Source organism: Amblyomma mixtum, chromosome 4, assembly GCF_055824585.1.
Source record: "Amblyomma mixtum isolate Tamu chromosome 4, ASM5582458v1, whole genome shotgun sequence".
NCBI lineage: Eukaryota > Metazoa > Arthropoda > Arachnida > Ixodida > Ixodidae > Amblyomma > Amblyomma mixtum.
The window spans coordinates 144,202,602-144,220,933 of NC_143015.1; the positions used below are offsets into that span (position 1 = coordinate 144,202,602).

Consider the following 18,332-nt stretch of genomic DNA (forward strand, 5'->3'; position numbering starts at 1 on the left):
CAGATTTGGAGCCGCCCCTCGACCTCCCTGCAGTGGCTATACAGTACCCTCTCAGGTGGATAACAAAAGCAGACTGCGCTCAAAATGGGGGCGGCTGTACCCCTCCCTCGCGTGCAATGAACGATAGGTCACCGTCCCGACAGACTTGATGTGGTACATGTACGCAGTGGCGTATCGTCTGTGCGGGTTACGCTAGGAAATACGTTGCCCAGTGTCATATTCATGTAAGCGCGGATTATGCAGTCCTATAATCCGAAATTGAATCACTCGCGTTTATATCATGAGTTGACAGCAAAGCGTAGACGGAGGCGGCAAGGTCACTGCTGAAGAAGTCGCAACGCGGCGAAGCGTGTAGCAAAACAATGTTCACGCCCCAAGTCCCCCATCGACTGAGCGACACTCTTAGCGACGAGTACAAAAGCTTTTGCATTCACACACAAGAATTGCTCAGGTGCCCCCTGAATATTTTATTCACGTTGATCGTACTGACGAATGCTATAAACCAATCTGCACTACATTCCTGAACCATGCGGCAGTTCCCACTTTTTATCCGCACGAGTAAGCGCGTGATTTCATCGTTCATGCAAATATCCTAACCTGCTGCGCTTTATTGTCTGTAAGGCATCCCTATTTCTTCATGATCATGCAGTAATAGAAAATTAATTTGATAGCACTCGGTTGCTAGGGCGCTCCACTTCCGAACCGCAGGACTCGGGTTCAGTCCGCCCTCGGCGCCAGAGTTTTGACGAGGGCAAAACAAAAAGGCGCCCATGTGCTGTTTGATGTCACTCTCCATTACACATCTCAGGTCGTTCAAATGTATTTCGAACACACCACCACGGAGTCCCTTATAGTCTTAGTCGCTCCGGGACGTCAAACCTCCCATACTCTACCGTACCATACCATACGTCAAACCTCCTGTACCATACCATGCCACACCGTACCATACTGTACCATACCCCCGTTTCTTTTTTAATAACGGACAAGTGCGCTGAAGCTGGGCCACTAACGCCCTATGTGACCCCGATTCGCAGCTCGAGCCCTAGCCTCTGTCTGGAGCGCTATCGCCACGTGGGTGCCACCGACGCCCGGTTCTCGTCCAGCAGCACCCTACTGCCTCAGCTCTGCGGGAGAACTCAGGGAACAAGGTGAGGATGACTGCCCATGGCTTTGCCCACGCAGCGGATGCGAAAATGACTCCGTCGTCTATGGACTGAATGCCACAACTAAAGAACTGAGGACAAGCCTAGACATATCCATGTGTGTCGTTTCCTTTCTCTGTGTACGTTTTTTGCGCTGATCCAGATTTCAACGATATCCGGAATCTGGTTCTAACTTAAAATCCGATGCGGTGCACTCGCATCAGGTTTCTGCAAATCCTCAAATGAGAGTGTGCGAGTACTAGGCTACTCAGTATGACATTTTACTCAATCGAATAGGCATGCATGGTTGCGAGTTAAATATTGAGGCGGTCAAAACTTAACAAGCTTTTTCTTTCGGCAGGTGTCAATGAGCTTCCCTTATTCTAAATATCCGCCTCCGATGTCCAGCTTAATCCTTGCAACAACGGAAGTTAAAGTTCTGGAATCGACGCGAAACAACTCTGTGGTGAAATGTGATTATTACGTTGGGCATTGTGTTTTTTGCACCTTCTTTTTGCACCAATTTTTGCACCTTCGTGGAAGCAGTAGCGCCCTTTCCTTCCAGTCAGCGAAGTGCTGCTTGTACTTCTTCGACTGCCTTCAATGACTCATCTATTGAGAGTCCTTTTCCAACTTTGTCATCCTTTCCGTCAAGTCTGTTTCCAAACTCGCCTCTTCGAACATAGCTCTTGCTTTGATCACACACGCAGCGTAATCCTTGATTTCCTCAAAGACAGATTTGACCATTTCAAAGTGCCGTGCGTAATATACTTCACCGTTTATCTATGTTCACCATCGAGTCAGAACAGGCTTTGGCAGCAGAGGAATGTCAGCTGCTATGGCGCTGAAAACAGCAATTCATGACGGAGGTCTAAGAAACACCTCTTGCGGGCTAGATACTAACGCGTCCACTTGGAGAAAACAGAGCCGGACAGATTCGGCGACAAGATGCATTACATGAACAACGCAGGTCAGGTGAACCATATTGTTGTATAAAAGCGTCAGTCCCTTTCCTTCCTTGCACGTGTAGGATGCTCCATCCGTGACGAACAAGAGTACCTTCTCATACTGAATATTTTCTGACCATAGAATCTTCAGAGATGAAGAGAAAAAACATGCTATCGTCGAATGGCTCAGCTTTTGAAGAACATCTGCGTTGCGAACATCTCCTCCCGCTTTCTCTGGGCTGGGTCAATGTTCCGATGATGGAGTTCGCCACATACCGTCCGCTAGCCTCCGTGGTTTCGTCGACTGACACCCAAATGTAGTTGTCCCCAATCTCATCTCCGATTTTGGAGACAGTATCCTCGTAGCACTCTTTTACGCATCTCTTACGAAGCGTGGATTCATCTGGAACATGCTGCTTGGTGTACTTTCGCAGAAAGCTCCGAAGATCACTGTTGGTTAGTTTCCACAATAGGATATCTGCCGCCAAAAATGCTTGACACAACTCTATGGCAAATGACAATTCCTTTGCTGTCGCACTACCGCCGAAAGCCTCTGGCAGTAGGAGCTTATATAACCTCTTTGGTTGCGCCAGTTACACTTCGAGAAAAACGTTTGGCGAGAACCGCGTCTATTGTACGCGAATCGGCGCGCGCATTTCACCATACTTAGATGTCTCAAAATTGAAAAACGGCACCGAGGACTAAAATGCCGGATTTAGGTATTTATAGGCAACAATTGTGGTTAAATAGGCAGTATTTCCTAAAAACTGACAAAAAGGCAGGCAAGTGCGAAAATCCCCCGTTAAGGCATTTATAGGCATGCTTAGGCAAATGCCTGAAGTTCCGGGCTCTAGTGATGAACCATCATTTCCGTTAAACAAATCGTTGATGATGTTAAACAAATCGATGATGATCGAGCACACAGTCTGAGTCAGTTGGCATGGAATGATCCCATTCTGATTTGTGCGCCTAAAATGCGCTGCCTTCCCTCGCTGCTTTCGGCAGCTTATATATGCCGTTCTTATTTCCTCCCTCCACGTTAGGCCTCCCATTTAGAACGCCTGTTCTACCGCTACATGTCTTCCTCCAAAACATACTTCTTAACGTTGCTCCTTTTCTTCTCCAGTCGGGGCTCTGTGTCCTTCTTGGAAGCCAAAGCTGGGCTGGATCGCCTCCTCTCCGGCACGGACTGGAGGCAGTGCATCAGTTGCAGGCTGCGGGGACCGCTTCGCGTAAGCCAGGAAGAAACCTGCGCCTGTCAAAAGGCGGAGGCATCTAAGGTGAGGACAAAACCGCCTCGTGTTCCTCACGCTGTGTGCTGTAGCGAATTCTCATTGTGACTACCGGAGACACAATGATGATGCCGATGAGAACGTTCCTGTGCGCTGCCTGCGTCGAATGACCCGAATCCACGCAAGAAGTACATAGCTTCTCTCTGCGCCCTGAAGAAAGTTTCCGGTCTCAGGAAGAGGTAGCCACCAAGAGCTGGATTGGCCTTGCATCTCCCCTCGCCTCAAACCCACCCCCACAGGTCGAGGAATAGGACCCATTTAGAAATAGCTTCTTTCCCGGAGCTGTATCGAATTGAATGCCTTGCCTCCTCATATTTTCCTGACATTGAGCATCACCCTTTCATTTCATGAGTTTTTACGATGCCCGTGTACTTGATTGTTGTTTTTGTTTCGCTCTGGCAACATTATCTGCATATGGTCGCCATTTCTTGTAAAATGTTTTAATGCGCCCTGCCTGTTAGGGCCATACATTTTCTCAGTATATTTGAAATAAAAAGAACGAAATGGGGGTAACATTTACGATGATGCCTGGTGATGCATAATTACGGCAGAAACTTTAGCCCGCTGTTACCTCATCCTGGAGTCCGTTGCCCCCGCGAATCTTTTTTCTCCTGTTCTGGCCTGTTCTCAGCAGTCCGGCTAGCTTGGACGCTCGTAGTTGAACCAACCAGAAGTGTCTGGTAGACACATGATCGGATAGTGTGGACCACATTGGGAGAGCTGCGTGCTGCTCGCTATGACTTGACCCCGTATAGTCAAGTGACCGATGCTTGCAACGTAATAGCCCCACCTGCGCCAAGAATAAAACAGCCACGCAGTGAATATCAAATGAGAAGCAGTAGAGTGCAAAGTCCTCTGGGCTCTGAATGAGGTTCCGCCTCGCCCTCCAGAGATGATCGCCTTCGGCGGTTTGCTGCATGCCGCTCGCATGGTTGAAAAGCTACCCTATGGCCCCTGTACATGGTATCCCGGTACATGGTACATGGCAGCGTCCCTGTACATAGTATTCAAAAAGTTGAAATAGATTACCATCTCCAGATCGCGATCTGATGACGAAGGGTCAACGGGAGCAGACACGGAAATTCACAACTGTGAATGAATGAAGCTCTTGTTACTATCTCAAGGTTACATGATCAACTACGGAGAGAGGACCCAAGGAAAAAAACCAGAGGTAGAGTTGGCAGAACAGCAGACTGGGCGAGTTTGTGTTCCATGGTGACAAGTACGAGGGGGTACCCAAAAGAAACCGGACTTATTTTTGTTTGAACTTATTTGCTCACATTTTAAGCACAGACCTTCAAACTCCTTCAAAGTGTTCCCCACTTGCAATGATATGCTTGTCGAATCTTTCATTCCAGTTTTCAAAACATTGTTTAAATTCATCTTTTGTAATGCTTGACAGTGCATCCGTCGTTTTTTGCTTCACCTCAGCAACATCAGCGAAACGCTTTCCATTCACCTATTTTTTCATTCTAGGAAAGAAAGAAACTAGCGCGGGGCAATGTTGCGAGAGTATGAGGGTTGAGGAATAGGGGTCATGCCATTTTTGGTCTAAAATTGTCGTAGAGACAGGGCTGTGTGAGCAGGGGCATTGCCATGATGGAAAAACCAGTCACCCGACCGCCACAAATCTGGCCGCTTCCACCGCACACTGTTGCCCAATATTTTCAGAACATCCAAGTAGAAAGCCTGGCTAACTGTCTGACCCTGCGGAACAAATTCTCAATAGACGACTCCTCTCACGTCGAAAAAACAAATCAGCATTGTTTTGAGGTTTGGTTTCACCTGACGAGCTTTCTTGAGGCGAGGTGAATTTGAAGTTTTCCATTGGTATGATTGTTGCTTTGATTCAGGATTCGTCAGGAACACTTGAGTTGTCCCCATAGCATCGTCCTTGTACGTCTTTCTTAATATTTCAAGAGTTTCCATTCAACTTTTTCTGAGCAAAAATCGGAATTTCACCGGCGCACGCTGTTCACGAAAATCAGCCATTGCAAAAACATCATTCACACAAAACAGTCGTCACTCTAAAACTCTGCCTAAACTAGTCTGACCTCCTTCAACGACGGCACTCGGCTTACTGACTCTGGAATGTTCATTCTATGCGCTCCTAGTGGCAAAGCGCGGTACCACAGAAGCTTGGCCGACGAAAAAATTTAGTCCGGTTTCTTTTGGGTACCCCCTCGTACATGCAAACAGCGCTAAACAACAAGACCATTACGAGGAGACCGTGTTTGTCTGCTCCTCTTTCTGGTCCTGTTGTTTAGAGCTGTTTGTGTGTACTTGGCAGAGTTGACCCCGGTGAATGTCGCGGCTGAAAAGTGCCTGTCGGCAGGAAGGGATGACGCTTGTGTCGAGAAGAAGCCTTACGTAGGGAGAGCAGGACGAAGGTGGAGTACGATAGAGCCGTGGTTTTACACAGGATTGGGGTCGTTTGTGGTTTATGGGGTGGGTTTAACATCCCAAAGTAGCTCGAGCTACGAAAGACGCTGTATAGCGGGGAGCTCCGGGTGACTGAGCATAGAGACCGTCACGACCGCTTCTTGCAGAAAAATGGTGGCGTTTCATAAGGTGTGCTGGTGAACACATATCCAGACACAGTAACCTTTTGATGTGCCATTGTTTACGCAGGAAACTGCAGCTGGTAGTTGGTTTTGGTTCTCCCATACCTGAATGGGAACTGGGCATACTCCATCTCTTCTTTAAGGACGCACTGTATTGAGCGATTAGGTCGGGAGCGTGTGAGAGCAGCGTATCTGTTGCAAGCGTAGCATTTGTTGGTTTTGAGGAGCTTTTGTCACCCTCTAGCAACAACAAATGCAGTCCTACACTAGTATAGTTCATAGCTGGTGCGCACCTGAGAAAAAATTTCGCACATGCTTTCACCGGGTGCAAAAACCACTGCACTACACACTGACCAGCACACCGCAACGCTCGATATGTGGCGACTCCTAGGCAGCGAAAAAATGCAGTTTTTTTTTCTGTTCCTAGAATTTTTATCGTCACCTCTAAAGCTGCAGTGGCCGCTGAATGAAATTTGCATGCCTGCCTTTGTACAGCAGCAGCAGGTGGTGTCTCTGCTGATTGGACCAGCAGTGCAGAAGCAGACGACTTGTGCAGACGGGGTGGGCTGTGCAGTCGTCACGTGGGTGCAGCCGGAAGAAGAGATCTCGGAGCAATGGCGATGGTGCGAAACAAAGACAAAGAGGTGAGGAGAAAAAGAAAGGGTTGTCCCTATGCAGACTGTCGGGTCCCTTGGCACACTGTCGTCTTCACTGAAGAATGCTTGGCCTGCAGCTATTGTCCTAACATACCGAGAAACAAATTTGTCAGCAATATTGTCTAAAGAAAATTCCGCAACGTAGGCAATGAACATCCGTTCCTGTCACATCGAGCTCTCACGGTCACGTGACTAGCCTCTCACGGTCACGTGACCAGCGCGGAGGGCACGACAGTGCATGCGCGTTGGGATCATAGTAGTAGCGATGGTGGCCACAAAATTTCTAGGTCATAAACTTTTACTTCCGGCCGTAGGTGCTAAGAATCGACAGCATTACGTAGCATAGCGTAAACACTTCGTGATTTACACGTCGGACAAAGCTTTGCGGGTGGTTTGGACGCCAAGGAGGACATCTGTCATGAAAGGCGTCCAATAAAAACAGAAATAAACAATTATATTGACTCGCGAACTTTAGAGTGCAAAATATGACAAGCCATTGAAGGTCGACGACATCTTGGATGTACCAAGTTGAAATTTCTCAATTGACATGTGGTTCGAGGCATTTCAAGTGACGGTATTTGTCAAAGGAAGGACATACACGAGGGTAACGCATAGCACCTGCTCCAGAAAAAGAGGTGCGTTCCTAATTTCCGGAGCACATGATTTCCTCTCAGGGTCGAAATATCATGAAAGGCGTCCAATAAAAACAGGAATAAACAATTATATTCACTCGCGAACTTTAGAGTGCCAAATATGATAAGCCATTGAAGGTCGACGACATCACTGTGAAAATGCTGCACATAAACAGCGAAAGTTATGTGTCTTTAAAACCTTGTAGTTGATGCTCAAAGCGGATTAGGTAGGTAGTCAAGTATTTTCTGAGTAACACTTTTTTAGCACGAAAGATGCGGAAACGTAGAAGGGAATAACACATCTCCTCTTGGGGAAATAATTAAGGCGGGAGGTAGTATACGCTTGAAGTGCGTACCTTTGTGTACGTGAGATCCGGTGTCATAAGTTTATTTAACGCGACCTTGGCGAAGGAGTGCCGTTTCTTTGACTCCGCAGTTCAGTTTTTCAGTCTAAATTATTTACCACTTTATTCTACACTCTAAATTAGTCCCTATATATCTATTCCAGCATGCCTGGTATCACCATTTCTGTTCGAGTGCACACATGCATATGTTTGAAATTGTCTGTTCCCAATCTGCTTACTGGCTTGCTACAAAAAAAAAACAGGTATGGATGTGTTGTTGGGAACAAGTTGCCCTAAATAACTCTTCGTTTCAAATACAGACTCATGGTCGTAAACAGCGGTGTGCATGCGTGTTCTTTGCAGGCCGCGTCGGCGTTTTGGATGTGCAGGCATTTTCAAGTCGCCTTGGCTGCCCTGAGTTCCGACTGGCCAAAACGCTACGCCGGATACAAAGGGGGTAAGTTTGTGGACGTCGCTATCCGGAGAGCCTAACTTTAGGTACCGTAAAGGCAACAGTGGAGATAAAACGAGGAGGAGTTTGTATTCCAGCCGAGAAAGATGACCATGAAATCCAGAGGGGCTGTACTGCATGGCTTGCTTTGGTGCCTTTAATTCTGGACATTGAAAAGAGGGTTGAACCCTGTATTCATCGACCTCCGCTAGGTGTCTGGGTTCAATAGCCATGTTAGGAGGTGGTCATATATTAAACAACGCATTTTCAAGCATCCAGAACGGTCGAACGGCTTTCATATCTGCCTAGCACTATCTCGCCTGAGCAGCTAGGCAGAAGTTAGTAGTAGGAATTAGTAGTTCAATATATCAGGCATCTCGCCAATCAAAGCAGCTTGGCACAGAGGGAAGTAGAGAGCTTTTCACGGCGTGAGCTCTAGACTACAGCTCATAATTTAAAAGGGCCCTACGGTGCAGTAGGCACACATTAAGAGCAGCAGACGATGGCCTCCAGGGAAACTTTGCAAGATGTTCCTAACGTGGATCAATTGATGGCAACGATATGCGCGCACTTCACAGTCAAGCACCGACGCAGAATATTTCAAAATAATCGTATTGCGTATTGCTCCTTCAGAACGCAGAATGAAAGACATTCGGTGCTCATTGCACTCAGATCGCGTTATTAAAAGTTTACCGAAGGCAGCTATTGCTCACTACAATGAATAGGCGCAGTCCTAAAAAAGTATAGCACAGTGGAAAGGATGTTCCAGGAGTTTTCCCTAAATTCTCCACGATAACGCCCGCTTTCAAAACCACGTCTTCAATATGACCACGTGGGAGATTATCGAACGTGCTTGGTCGAGCTTCTGTGCAAGTCTTGTTTGACCCGGAGGTCGTTTGACCCGGAGTTCTGGATACTTACGTTCTGCTGTCTGTGCACAAAAAAAAATCAAAGAAAACAGCATTACTTACAGTTACTCTTTGTCTACGCACAAGTCCTAAATTCAAAAATGCACTAGTACCGTTATTTAGAAATTTTTTATGCCTTTTAACAAAAGCCAGATAAACCTCGCGATTAGTGGCAACAAGACCGCGTGTGTGTTCGCCGCACAAGCATGCAACAAAGAAATCAAGATAGTTAATACGCCCTGCAAATACTGCATGTAGCTGTCACAATATGAACAAATATAATAATTTCCAGTTTAGCAAAGATGGTCGCAGCAGTGATAGACCCGCGAGTTTCTATGCAATCGAGCAAGCGGTTGAAAATTTCTCTTTAAGGTAGTGCTCCCCTCAAGGAACCAATGTCTTTCTACTCTGCGAAGTTTTGCTTCCCCTCCGTTTGAACATGTGCTCTTCACTGTCTTGCATGATCCTCGGCTCCTGTTGCCTCTATGAGCATTTCTAGCTACATGACAATTAGTGCTGCCGCCGCGGTGGCTCAACGACGCTGGCCAGCTGAACTGAAAGAGGCGGGTTCGATCCCGGCCGTGGCGGTCGAATTTTGATGGAAGCGATTCTTCGATGTCAGTGGGATGTCAGTTTACGTTTAAAGAACCGCAGGTGATCGAAATTTCTGGAGCACTTCACTACGACGACCCACATAGCCTGAGTCGCTTTGGGACCTTAAACCTCCATAAACTAAGTAGGCAGCTAATGCGCTTACCTGAACGTTTTCAGGTTGTACCTTTGCACACCTGCCTCAAATTGAGTTCTCAAAACAAGAAAATTAAATCCTTTTTTTTTCTTTCTGTCTAAACATGCAACCGTGGAACAGAACGATATCCTGTACATTTTTCTGTTGGCGACTCGCATACCGCCACTCCGATTGCAAAGGTGCCATTCTAGCCTGCAAGAAAAGTTTATTAGAGGCTTGGTCGTGTAGTGAAAACTTATTCGATCGTGTTTAAACCAGGTTTTGTTTATGGGGTTTTTAACGTCCCAAAGCGACTCAGGCTATGAGGGACGCCGTAGTGAAGGGCTCCAGAAATTTCGGTCACCCGGGGCTCTTTAACGTGCACTGACATCGCACAGTACTCGAGCCTCTAGAATTTCGCCTCCATTGAAGTTCGTCCGCCGCGGCCGGGATCGAACCCGCGTCTTTCTCGGGCCAGCAGAAGAGCGCAAAAAATTGCAATGTGAGGACACTTTGGCAACTAGTGTTGAGAGGCGAAAGCCGCGGACACTATGCCGGGACGACTTTCGTTGGATGTGATGTCACACCGTTCCCGTGGCTATATCGATACCTAAATTATACACCTTTCGGGAATCTCAAGTGTTCTTTACGCTTAATTACAGCTTTCTCCATATACTTTGACAGAAATTCGACGTTTTTGCCATTATTCTCTGATAATTTTCACTATGCCGTGACGACTTCCGGCGGATGTGATGTTACTCCGTTCCCGTGGCAATATCGACGTCGGCGCGATTTCGACGCAATTTTCGCCTTTTTGCCTATAATTAACGAATTTATCTACAGTCATCAAACTTGGCTTCTAGGCTTACTTTTTTCTCTTCTATCTGAAGCGGTCATTGATTTTTAGTTCCTGAGTTAAACGCGTGTGACACGCTGTGTTAGCGAACGACAGTATGAGCCTAAAGTCTTTCGCCGTAAAAACCACTGAGCCATCGCGGCGGGGCCTGTGTTTAAACCAGGGATGCTTGCTGGTGCACAGAGGGGACGTATAGTAATGTTCTGATTTTATCTTGCAACCACCTCTTCAAGCAGCAGCAGGCGGCTGTGGTGCCGAGGCAGCAGTGATGAAGGGCCAATTGCTGTCGCCACGTGGGTGTCGCCGCTTCTTCCCCGCCGTGGACTTGATGATAGCAGTGACGATGAAGACTGCATGTGAGGACTCCGAACATTTTTTGTTCGTTTCTAGACTCGTTTCCGCCTCAACCGAAAAAAGCGGCTGTAAGGGATCGTTAGTGTACGCGGAGTCATTGGAACGCGGCTGGGGGCGCTCAACGCGGAGCGTCTCCTTTCTTGGAACGCGCCCGCTCGCGAACGCGCTGGGAAGAACGGGTGTCCCCCGACACGCGGTACCGATTCGCGCACATGCTGGCACGAATGTGTATTTGTGTTTGTTTTTATTTTTATTTTGTGGTGGAGAGAGTGCTCTACCTTACGGAAGCTGGAGGGCTGGCCATGCCCTGGATGAACCAATCATGATAAGAGCGCAACATGATTGGAAGCTACGGAATGTGGGCCGGGTCTTGAGGGCTTTAAAACCGGGCCCCGGAGCTGGAAGCGAGGTTCTGCGCTAAGGTGAGATGCTACGCATCTTCGGCAACGCCGAGTAGGGGCCTCCCCTAGTGTTAGCCAGTTCCGCCTTTTTGTTGTTATATATCTTTTGCCACTTAATATGTCTCTAGTGTGCCTTAACTTGTATATGCTGTAAATATTTGTATATAAACTTCAAGTGTTCGCCTTACCCCTGCATCTCAACTCATCGTGAGAGCGTCTCTGACGGGGCACCCCTGGTGCGAAGAAATAAGCTTCAGTCTTCCAGTTGGAACAAACCGTCTCTGGCGGGGCACCTCTGGTGCAAAGAAGAAACTGTGGATCTTTACTGGCGCAGTCGACAGGATCCTGCGGCCATCGGAAGACGGCGCAGGAAGAAGATTGAAGGCAGGGAGAAAGGCGACGATCAGGCAACAGCAGCGTTCGAGAAAGGACCTGCGGAGAGACGGCGGCAAGGACGTAAGGACCACGGCAGTAGTCCAGCGACGCGGGACTGCGTCCGGTCAAGGAAGGCAGAGCGTCGAGAACTCGACGGTCACCGGCGGGTCGCAGCAAGTGACAACGTGCACAGGACCAGCAGCGGGCGACAGCTCATCGCAGCGTCCGGTGCAAGTGGCGGTGGACTGCGACGCCAAGGAGCTGGCAATGCGGATCGACGCATCGAAACTGAGTTTCCTTCGTCGCATTGTTAGCGTCCCTGTGCATGTGTTCGAGCCGGTAGGACAGTTGAGTACAGACGGCGGTATGGAGGGCTATCCATGCCGGCCCTCACTCGATGTGAGGTACCAGGTTGAGTTAGCGAAGGCGCGCTTAGCGGACCTTCAGGCTCAACTCGCGAAAGTGAATGGCGGAAAGGCGCTGCTTCGTGAGGAAGAACCTCAGGAGGTTAAGTATGTCTTGAAGGTAATCGAAGCCAGACGCCAGCAGGTAGAGCTCGAGATTTCTAAGATCAAGGAGTCTAGGAGAACTAGCCAACTAGCCAGGGAGAACTGCTCCGAGTCCCGAGCAGAGATGTCGCCAGTGCTGGAAGGCAAAGGCATATGCCTGTCAAGCACAGGAAAAGAAAACAGCCAGAGAGAAGTAAAAAGAGAGCCAGCTTTCCGCGAAACTGGAATCTCTCGTGAAGAAAGTATCCTGACGGAACGGAGCGTCGCGGTGTTAGAGGCGGTGAACGCGCACTCCGACGATCCAGCTGCGCAAGTTAGCTCTACCCCAAATGACACCAGGGACGCGGACGCGAGTTCAGGATTGTTGGAAATCACTCTAATTCCAAAAACGCGGTCTCAAGCGGGCTGCGAAAAAGAGCAGTGGGTTCAGCGTGAAACGACCAGCAACGACAGACGTCAGACTGGCGAGCTAGGGATAGGAGGAGGTCAAACGTTGCCGCAATGGCACACTGTGCCAGGCATGTGGCATGAAGCGCCACGTAGCACTATTGGTGGCAAAGTCCTTTCATTTGAGGACAGGGAAATTCGTGGCGACTTGCCACAAGGCAAATTAGGATTAAGTGGCTGCGAAAGAGCGCAGGTAGCCTCAGAGTTATATGATGCCACGAAATCGGCAAGCGCCTATAATACAGGGAGCGTAAATTTCATTGCATGCCCGTGCAGGAACGGGACAAATGGCTCCAAGCGAGGCGAAGCAACAGGAGGCAGGGGCGTGGCTTTCAAATTGAAAGTCGGTTCGAGGAACAGTACGCTCCGGGCTGCGGTATGTCAAATTAGATGTAGCAAAGCCGGCCGCACTGTTATAGTTAGACTGGACAAGGCTAATGTTCCTTACGCAGTACGCTGTTCGTACTGGTGCGCCGGAGAGAGCGTTCCCTTAGGGGCGTCGCATGGTCAAAGATTTGGACTTATCGAGGATCAGGACGTTGTTTTCGATCCTGGAGGGCTGCATTTTTGAATTCTTGCCCCGCTGTGGCACCAGCCTAATGAGCCGAGTGGCAGTTAGGCGTTGTGTTGAGACGCGTAGTGGCTCGAACGCACACAAGGACGCTCGGTGCGACTAAGGAGGCTCACGTGGCCACTTAAGGACGTCGTGCGAGTGCTACTGAACGCTCCAGTTGCGAGTGTCGGTGTGTGTGTGTGTGCTCGTTCGCGAGCAGGACGAAGGTGTGTACTTTGAGGTGGTGAACTGGGTGCAACCCACCAACTTGGACTCTGTGTTACGGCGCACGGCAGGCATGCCACTGTGTGTATTTTAGTGTGCAATTTGCCTATGTTTTCTTGGTGCCTTAAGCATTTCCCTTAATGTTGTGTTGTTGCCCATGTGCATTATTTTGCTTTTGGTTTTGTTTGTGCCAGTGCTAGTGTATCCGCGGTATGTCACCCACAGGGTGGTTTTGTGACCCGTACCGATCCCTTTAGTTATAATTCTAAAAGTGGCATTTGAGCCCTTTGTAGAATCTTGGGAAGGGCGTGTAAGGGATCGTTAGTGTACGCGGAGTCATTGGAACGCGGCTGGGGGCGCTCAACGCGGAGCGTCTCCTTTCTTGGAACGCGCCCGCTCGCGAACGCGCTGGGAAGAACGGGTGTCCCCCGACACGCGGTACCGATTCGCGCACATGCTGGCACGAATGTGTATTTGTGTTTGTTTTTATTTTTATTTTGTGGTGGAGAGAGTGCTCTACCTTACGGAAGCTGGAGGCCTGGCCATGCCCTGGATGAACCAATCATGATAAGAGCGCAACATGATTGGAAGCTACGGAATGTGGGCCGGGTCTTGAGGGCTTTAAAACCGGGCCCCGGAGCTGGAAGCGAGGTTCTGCGCTAAGGTGAGATGCTACGCATCTTCGGCAACGCCGAGTAGGGGCCTCCCCTAGTGTTAGCCAGTTCCACCATTTTGTTGTTATATATCTTTTGCCACTTAATATGTCTCTAGTGTGCCTTAACTTGTATATGCTGTAAATATTTGTATATAAACTTCAAGTGTTCGCCTTACCCCTGCATCTCAACTCATCGTGAGAGCGTCTCTGACGGGGCACCCCTGGTGCGAAGAAATAAGCTTCAGTCTTCCAGTTGGAACAAACCGTCTCTGGCGGGGCACCTCTGGTGCAAAGAAGAACCTGTGGATCTTTACTGCGGCAGTTTTCGCATACCCCAAAGTACGCCAATTACTTCTAGGAAGGATTCGCGTAAACTAATAGGCTTTGGTTCTGTTTTCTTTAGTCTACACAGATTTTTCACATTTGAAGTAAAGTTTCAGAAGACAGGGCGGTGGCTGTTCGCGCGGAACAGGGTACATTTATATAGGAGGAAAATAGGAAAAGCATTTGTCATGCTGCAGACGTAGTTTCTGATTATATACTTCCGAGAACTTAAATAAACCGCTCTTTTTTATTTAAAGCGATGGGAGCTTCCCATTCACCGGAAGCCACCAGAGACGAGGGTGCTTGCAATTTCCGGAAGCAAGAGAGCGCGCGCAGTTTCAGCGATGTTCATTCTGATAGGTCCGCTTGCAGGACACTTTTATTTGAATCTACTAAGTTCCAGTCTCTTCTGCCGACGCTGCGGCGCAGGCCGACGAGCTGCCCGAATCAGAGAAAAAAAATTGTGAGTTTATGAGCTGACCCCGCACGACAGTAGGTTTCTGTGATACTCGAGTTCAGGGTTAACGCGCACCTGTATTTGTCTGCGTTAATTTCACATGTTACTGGCAGCATAGTCGATTTCGAAAAATTCACTTCTTAGTAGGCTCTCCGTGGCACGGGTGTGCGTCGCGTCGACCTAATTTTGGCTGAACTAAACAGGAAAACGAAGACCCCCGCCAATGCCTAATGCATCTTTATTTCAGATCGATAGCTCTTCTCGGTGCACCAAATACGCTCAACACCGCGGAACCTGTCCGCTGTCCTAAATTGACCTTCAGCCGTAGACAAGCACAAAATGTGCCTGGGTAGTAGAAAACAAAAATTATTCAGACTATCAACCAAAAGGGAGCCGAATCCACGGCAGCGCAAACAGATAAGCTTTACAGGACGCAACGCGAGACCGCTAGGCTATCGCCACACCCGAACACGCCTCGTCTTAAACTGCACCACACTACAGCGCTATGCATTGCGGAGAGTCGTCGTCTTCAACTTTCATCTGCTCTGTCCGGTGGAACTGCCCGTACATCGTCGTCTTCTTCGTAGCACAGATCGGTGCTTTCGCACTGATTCCCCAGCCCAAATTAGAACTCACGGCCCGAAGTTTGCCCTTGCCCGATTAGAACCAAACTCGATGTCCAGCCATAATTGAGCTTGCCCGACACTATCGCGATCTCCGAATTCGGCCCGGGTCATTTCCAAAATTTGTCCCGGGCCACCACCAAAATTTTACCTTGACCACCTAGAATCGATGGTCAGTTTATCCAATATTGGCGCGTTTCACTGAGGATTCTGGAAGAGCAGGTTCGTTGAGATGGCGCTCGTTTGTGTTTCTTCTCACGTTCTCGTCGCATGCTTTTGCAGGCTTCTTATGTCTACTATACCAAGTGCTGAAGCCCAATCTAATGCCCTACGCCGTTGCCTCCAGCAGTTTCATTTTGGCAGGCAGCCTCCAAAGTCAGCGCGTTAATATAATAAAAACTTCCCATTTACCCGTATTAGCCCTTTAGCTTTCAAATCTGGCGTGCTGTTCATATTTATTTATTTATTTATTTAACAATACTGTCAACCCTCGTGTGAGGGTCCTTACAGAGAGGGTATAAAAATTTCATAGAAAAACAGCACTATTCACAAGCATTGAATACATCAGCATGACACGGTACATCATTCAGTCAAGCATCAAATGGCACTTTCAAGCAGGTGGTTATCCAGAGATCGTTCGAATGCATGCACATCACTCTGTTCCACAACACTCATTGGCAAATCATTCCACATTTCAACTGCATGAGGGAAGAAGGAATGTTTGAAAGTTTCACTACGGGCGTTGTAAGGCTGAATTATCCGACCATGATTTGTTCTAGAACTGCGTTTGCCTGGTGCTTGTATGTATGTTTCCTTCTGAATATTTATCTGTCCTTGGAGAATCTGGAACAATAACTTCAGCCGATTTTTTTGTCGTCGTGTTTCTAATAAATCCAGGTTACAGGAAGAGAGCATATCCGCAACTGAGTCTGTCCTTCGATATCGGCAGCAAATAAAGCGTACTGCGTACCTCTGAACTCTTTCTAATTGTTTCTTTAAATAATTCTGTTTAGGACTCCATACTACTGACGCATACTCAAGGACTGGCCTCACAAAAGCTTTATATGCAATTAGTCTTACATCCCGTGTAGCATGCTCCAATTTTTTTCTCAGAAAATATAACTTCTGGTATGCTTTAGAACAAACCTCTTCTATATGTGTGCCCCAATTGAAGTTTTGTGTTATTGTCATTCCTAGGTACTTAAACTGAGTTACATTTACCAAACATTTGTCACCAATGACATATGGGAACAAAAGAACAGACTTCTTCGTTGTAATGTGCGTGTATATTGATTTCGAATAATTTATTTCCATGTTCCATTTTTTGCACCATTCGCTTAAAGCCTGTAAAGAGTTGTTAATTCTAAGCTGGTCGTCCTTGTTTCTAACTGTAGAATAAATTAAACAGTCATCTGCGAATAGCTTTAGTCGTACATTTGGTTCCAGAACAGCTGAGATATCATTAATATAGACTAAAAATAACAATGGTCCCAGAACAGAACCCTGCGGAACTCCTGAAAGCACTGCTAGTGGGCTGGACACATGACCATCCACTTTGACCACTTGGTTACGATTTGTTAAATAAGCTTTAATCCATTTCACAATATTCAAATTAATACCAGCTCTTTCCAGTTTAAAAACTAATTTATTGTGCGGCACTTTGTCAAAAGCTTTGGCAAAGTCTACAGCGATTACGTCAATCTGCTGCTTCCCATCAATCGTCATTGCAAAATCATGAATTGTCTCTACAAGTTGTGTAGTGGTGGAAAGGCCTGCTCTGAATCCGTGTTGGTGAGGGTAAAGTAAACCGCTTGTTTCTAGGTGATGAAAGATGTGCTTCGCTATAATATGTTCCATAAGTTTACAAGAAATCGATGTAAGAGATATTGGGCGGTAGTTATTTACAAGTTCTCGGTTTCCCCCTTTAAACACCGGAATTACTAGTGCATTGTGCCAATCTTGTGGTACACAATGGGTGTGCAAAGATTTTTGAAAAATAAGTATAAGGTATCTCGACGCCCACTCGGCATATCTTCGGAGAAACTGGGTTGGTATGTTGTCTGGTCCAGTGGCCTTCTTAGCATCCAAATTGAGGAGCTGCTGAAATACACCCTCCTGCGTAATTATGACGTCATTCATTTGGCTAGGCAACAGGTGTTCTGCACTAACGTCTATGTCATCTTGGGTTGCAGTGAATACCGACTGGAAAAAGTGATTAAAGTAATCTACTATATGCTCCTTCTTTATCAGTACCTTATTTTCGTGCTTAATCTCCTGTATTCTCTCCTTCCTATCACTAAAGTATCGCCAGAACTTTTGCGGCGACGTTTTGAGGAAGCGGCGCAGCGTTTCATCGAAGAACTTTTTTTTAGCTTCTTTCAGCGCTTGCTTCAGCTCAGCACGATGTCGCAAAATTGGGATACGTTTATTTTTCTTTTTACGTAGTCTTTTTATTTTACGTTTCATATGAATTATGTCCCTGGTGATCCAGGGGCTTCGGTGCTTCGTCTTTTTAACACGAGTTGGAATATATCTGTCAACGCAGTGTTGTATAATTTTCTTAAATTGCTGCCACAACTCTTCTACCGTTATGGAATCATAGACAGTTTCAAAATCATCAAAGGCAGATTCCAGGTAGTCAAGAATGGAGGTGTCGTCCGCTCGCCCATAATCTTTAACGCGCACAGGGATATAAGGCCTTGAGCACTCACTGGTTGCAAGTGGTATGGCAACAACAATCATCTTGTGGTCAGAGACACCATCTTCAACGTTAACAGTGTGTTCTTTTATGTTATTTGACAGGAACACCAAGTCCAATAATGACCGCGAATTTGGCGTTATTCTTGTATCTTCTTGCACAATTTGTTTTAGGTTATACGCGAACAAAATT

At 47.4% G+C, this 18,332-nt stretch overlaps 1 long non-coding RNA gene across 1 annotated transcript; it reads left to right on the forward strand.

The window, feature by feature from the left end:
* The first annotated feature begins 955 nt into the window (after window positions 1-955).
* LOC149348584 (uncharacterized) lies at window positions 956-6,633 on the forward strand. Its single transcript, XR_016292275.1, has 3 exons — window positions 956-1,148; window positions 3,216-3,369; window positions 6,441-6,633. It is a non-coding gene; the product is annotated as an uncharacterized LOC149348584 (long non-coding RNA).
* Window positions 6,634-18,332: the final 11,699 nt, after the last annotated feature.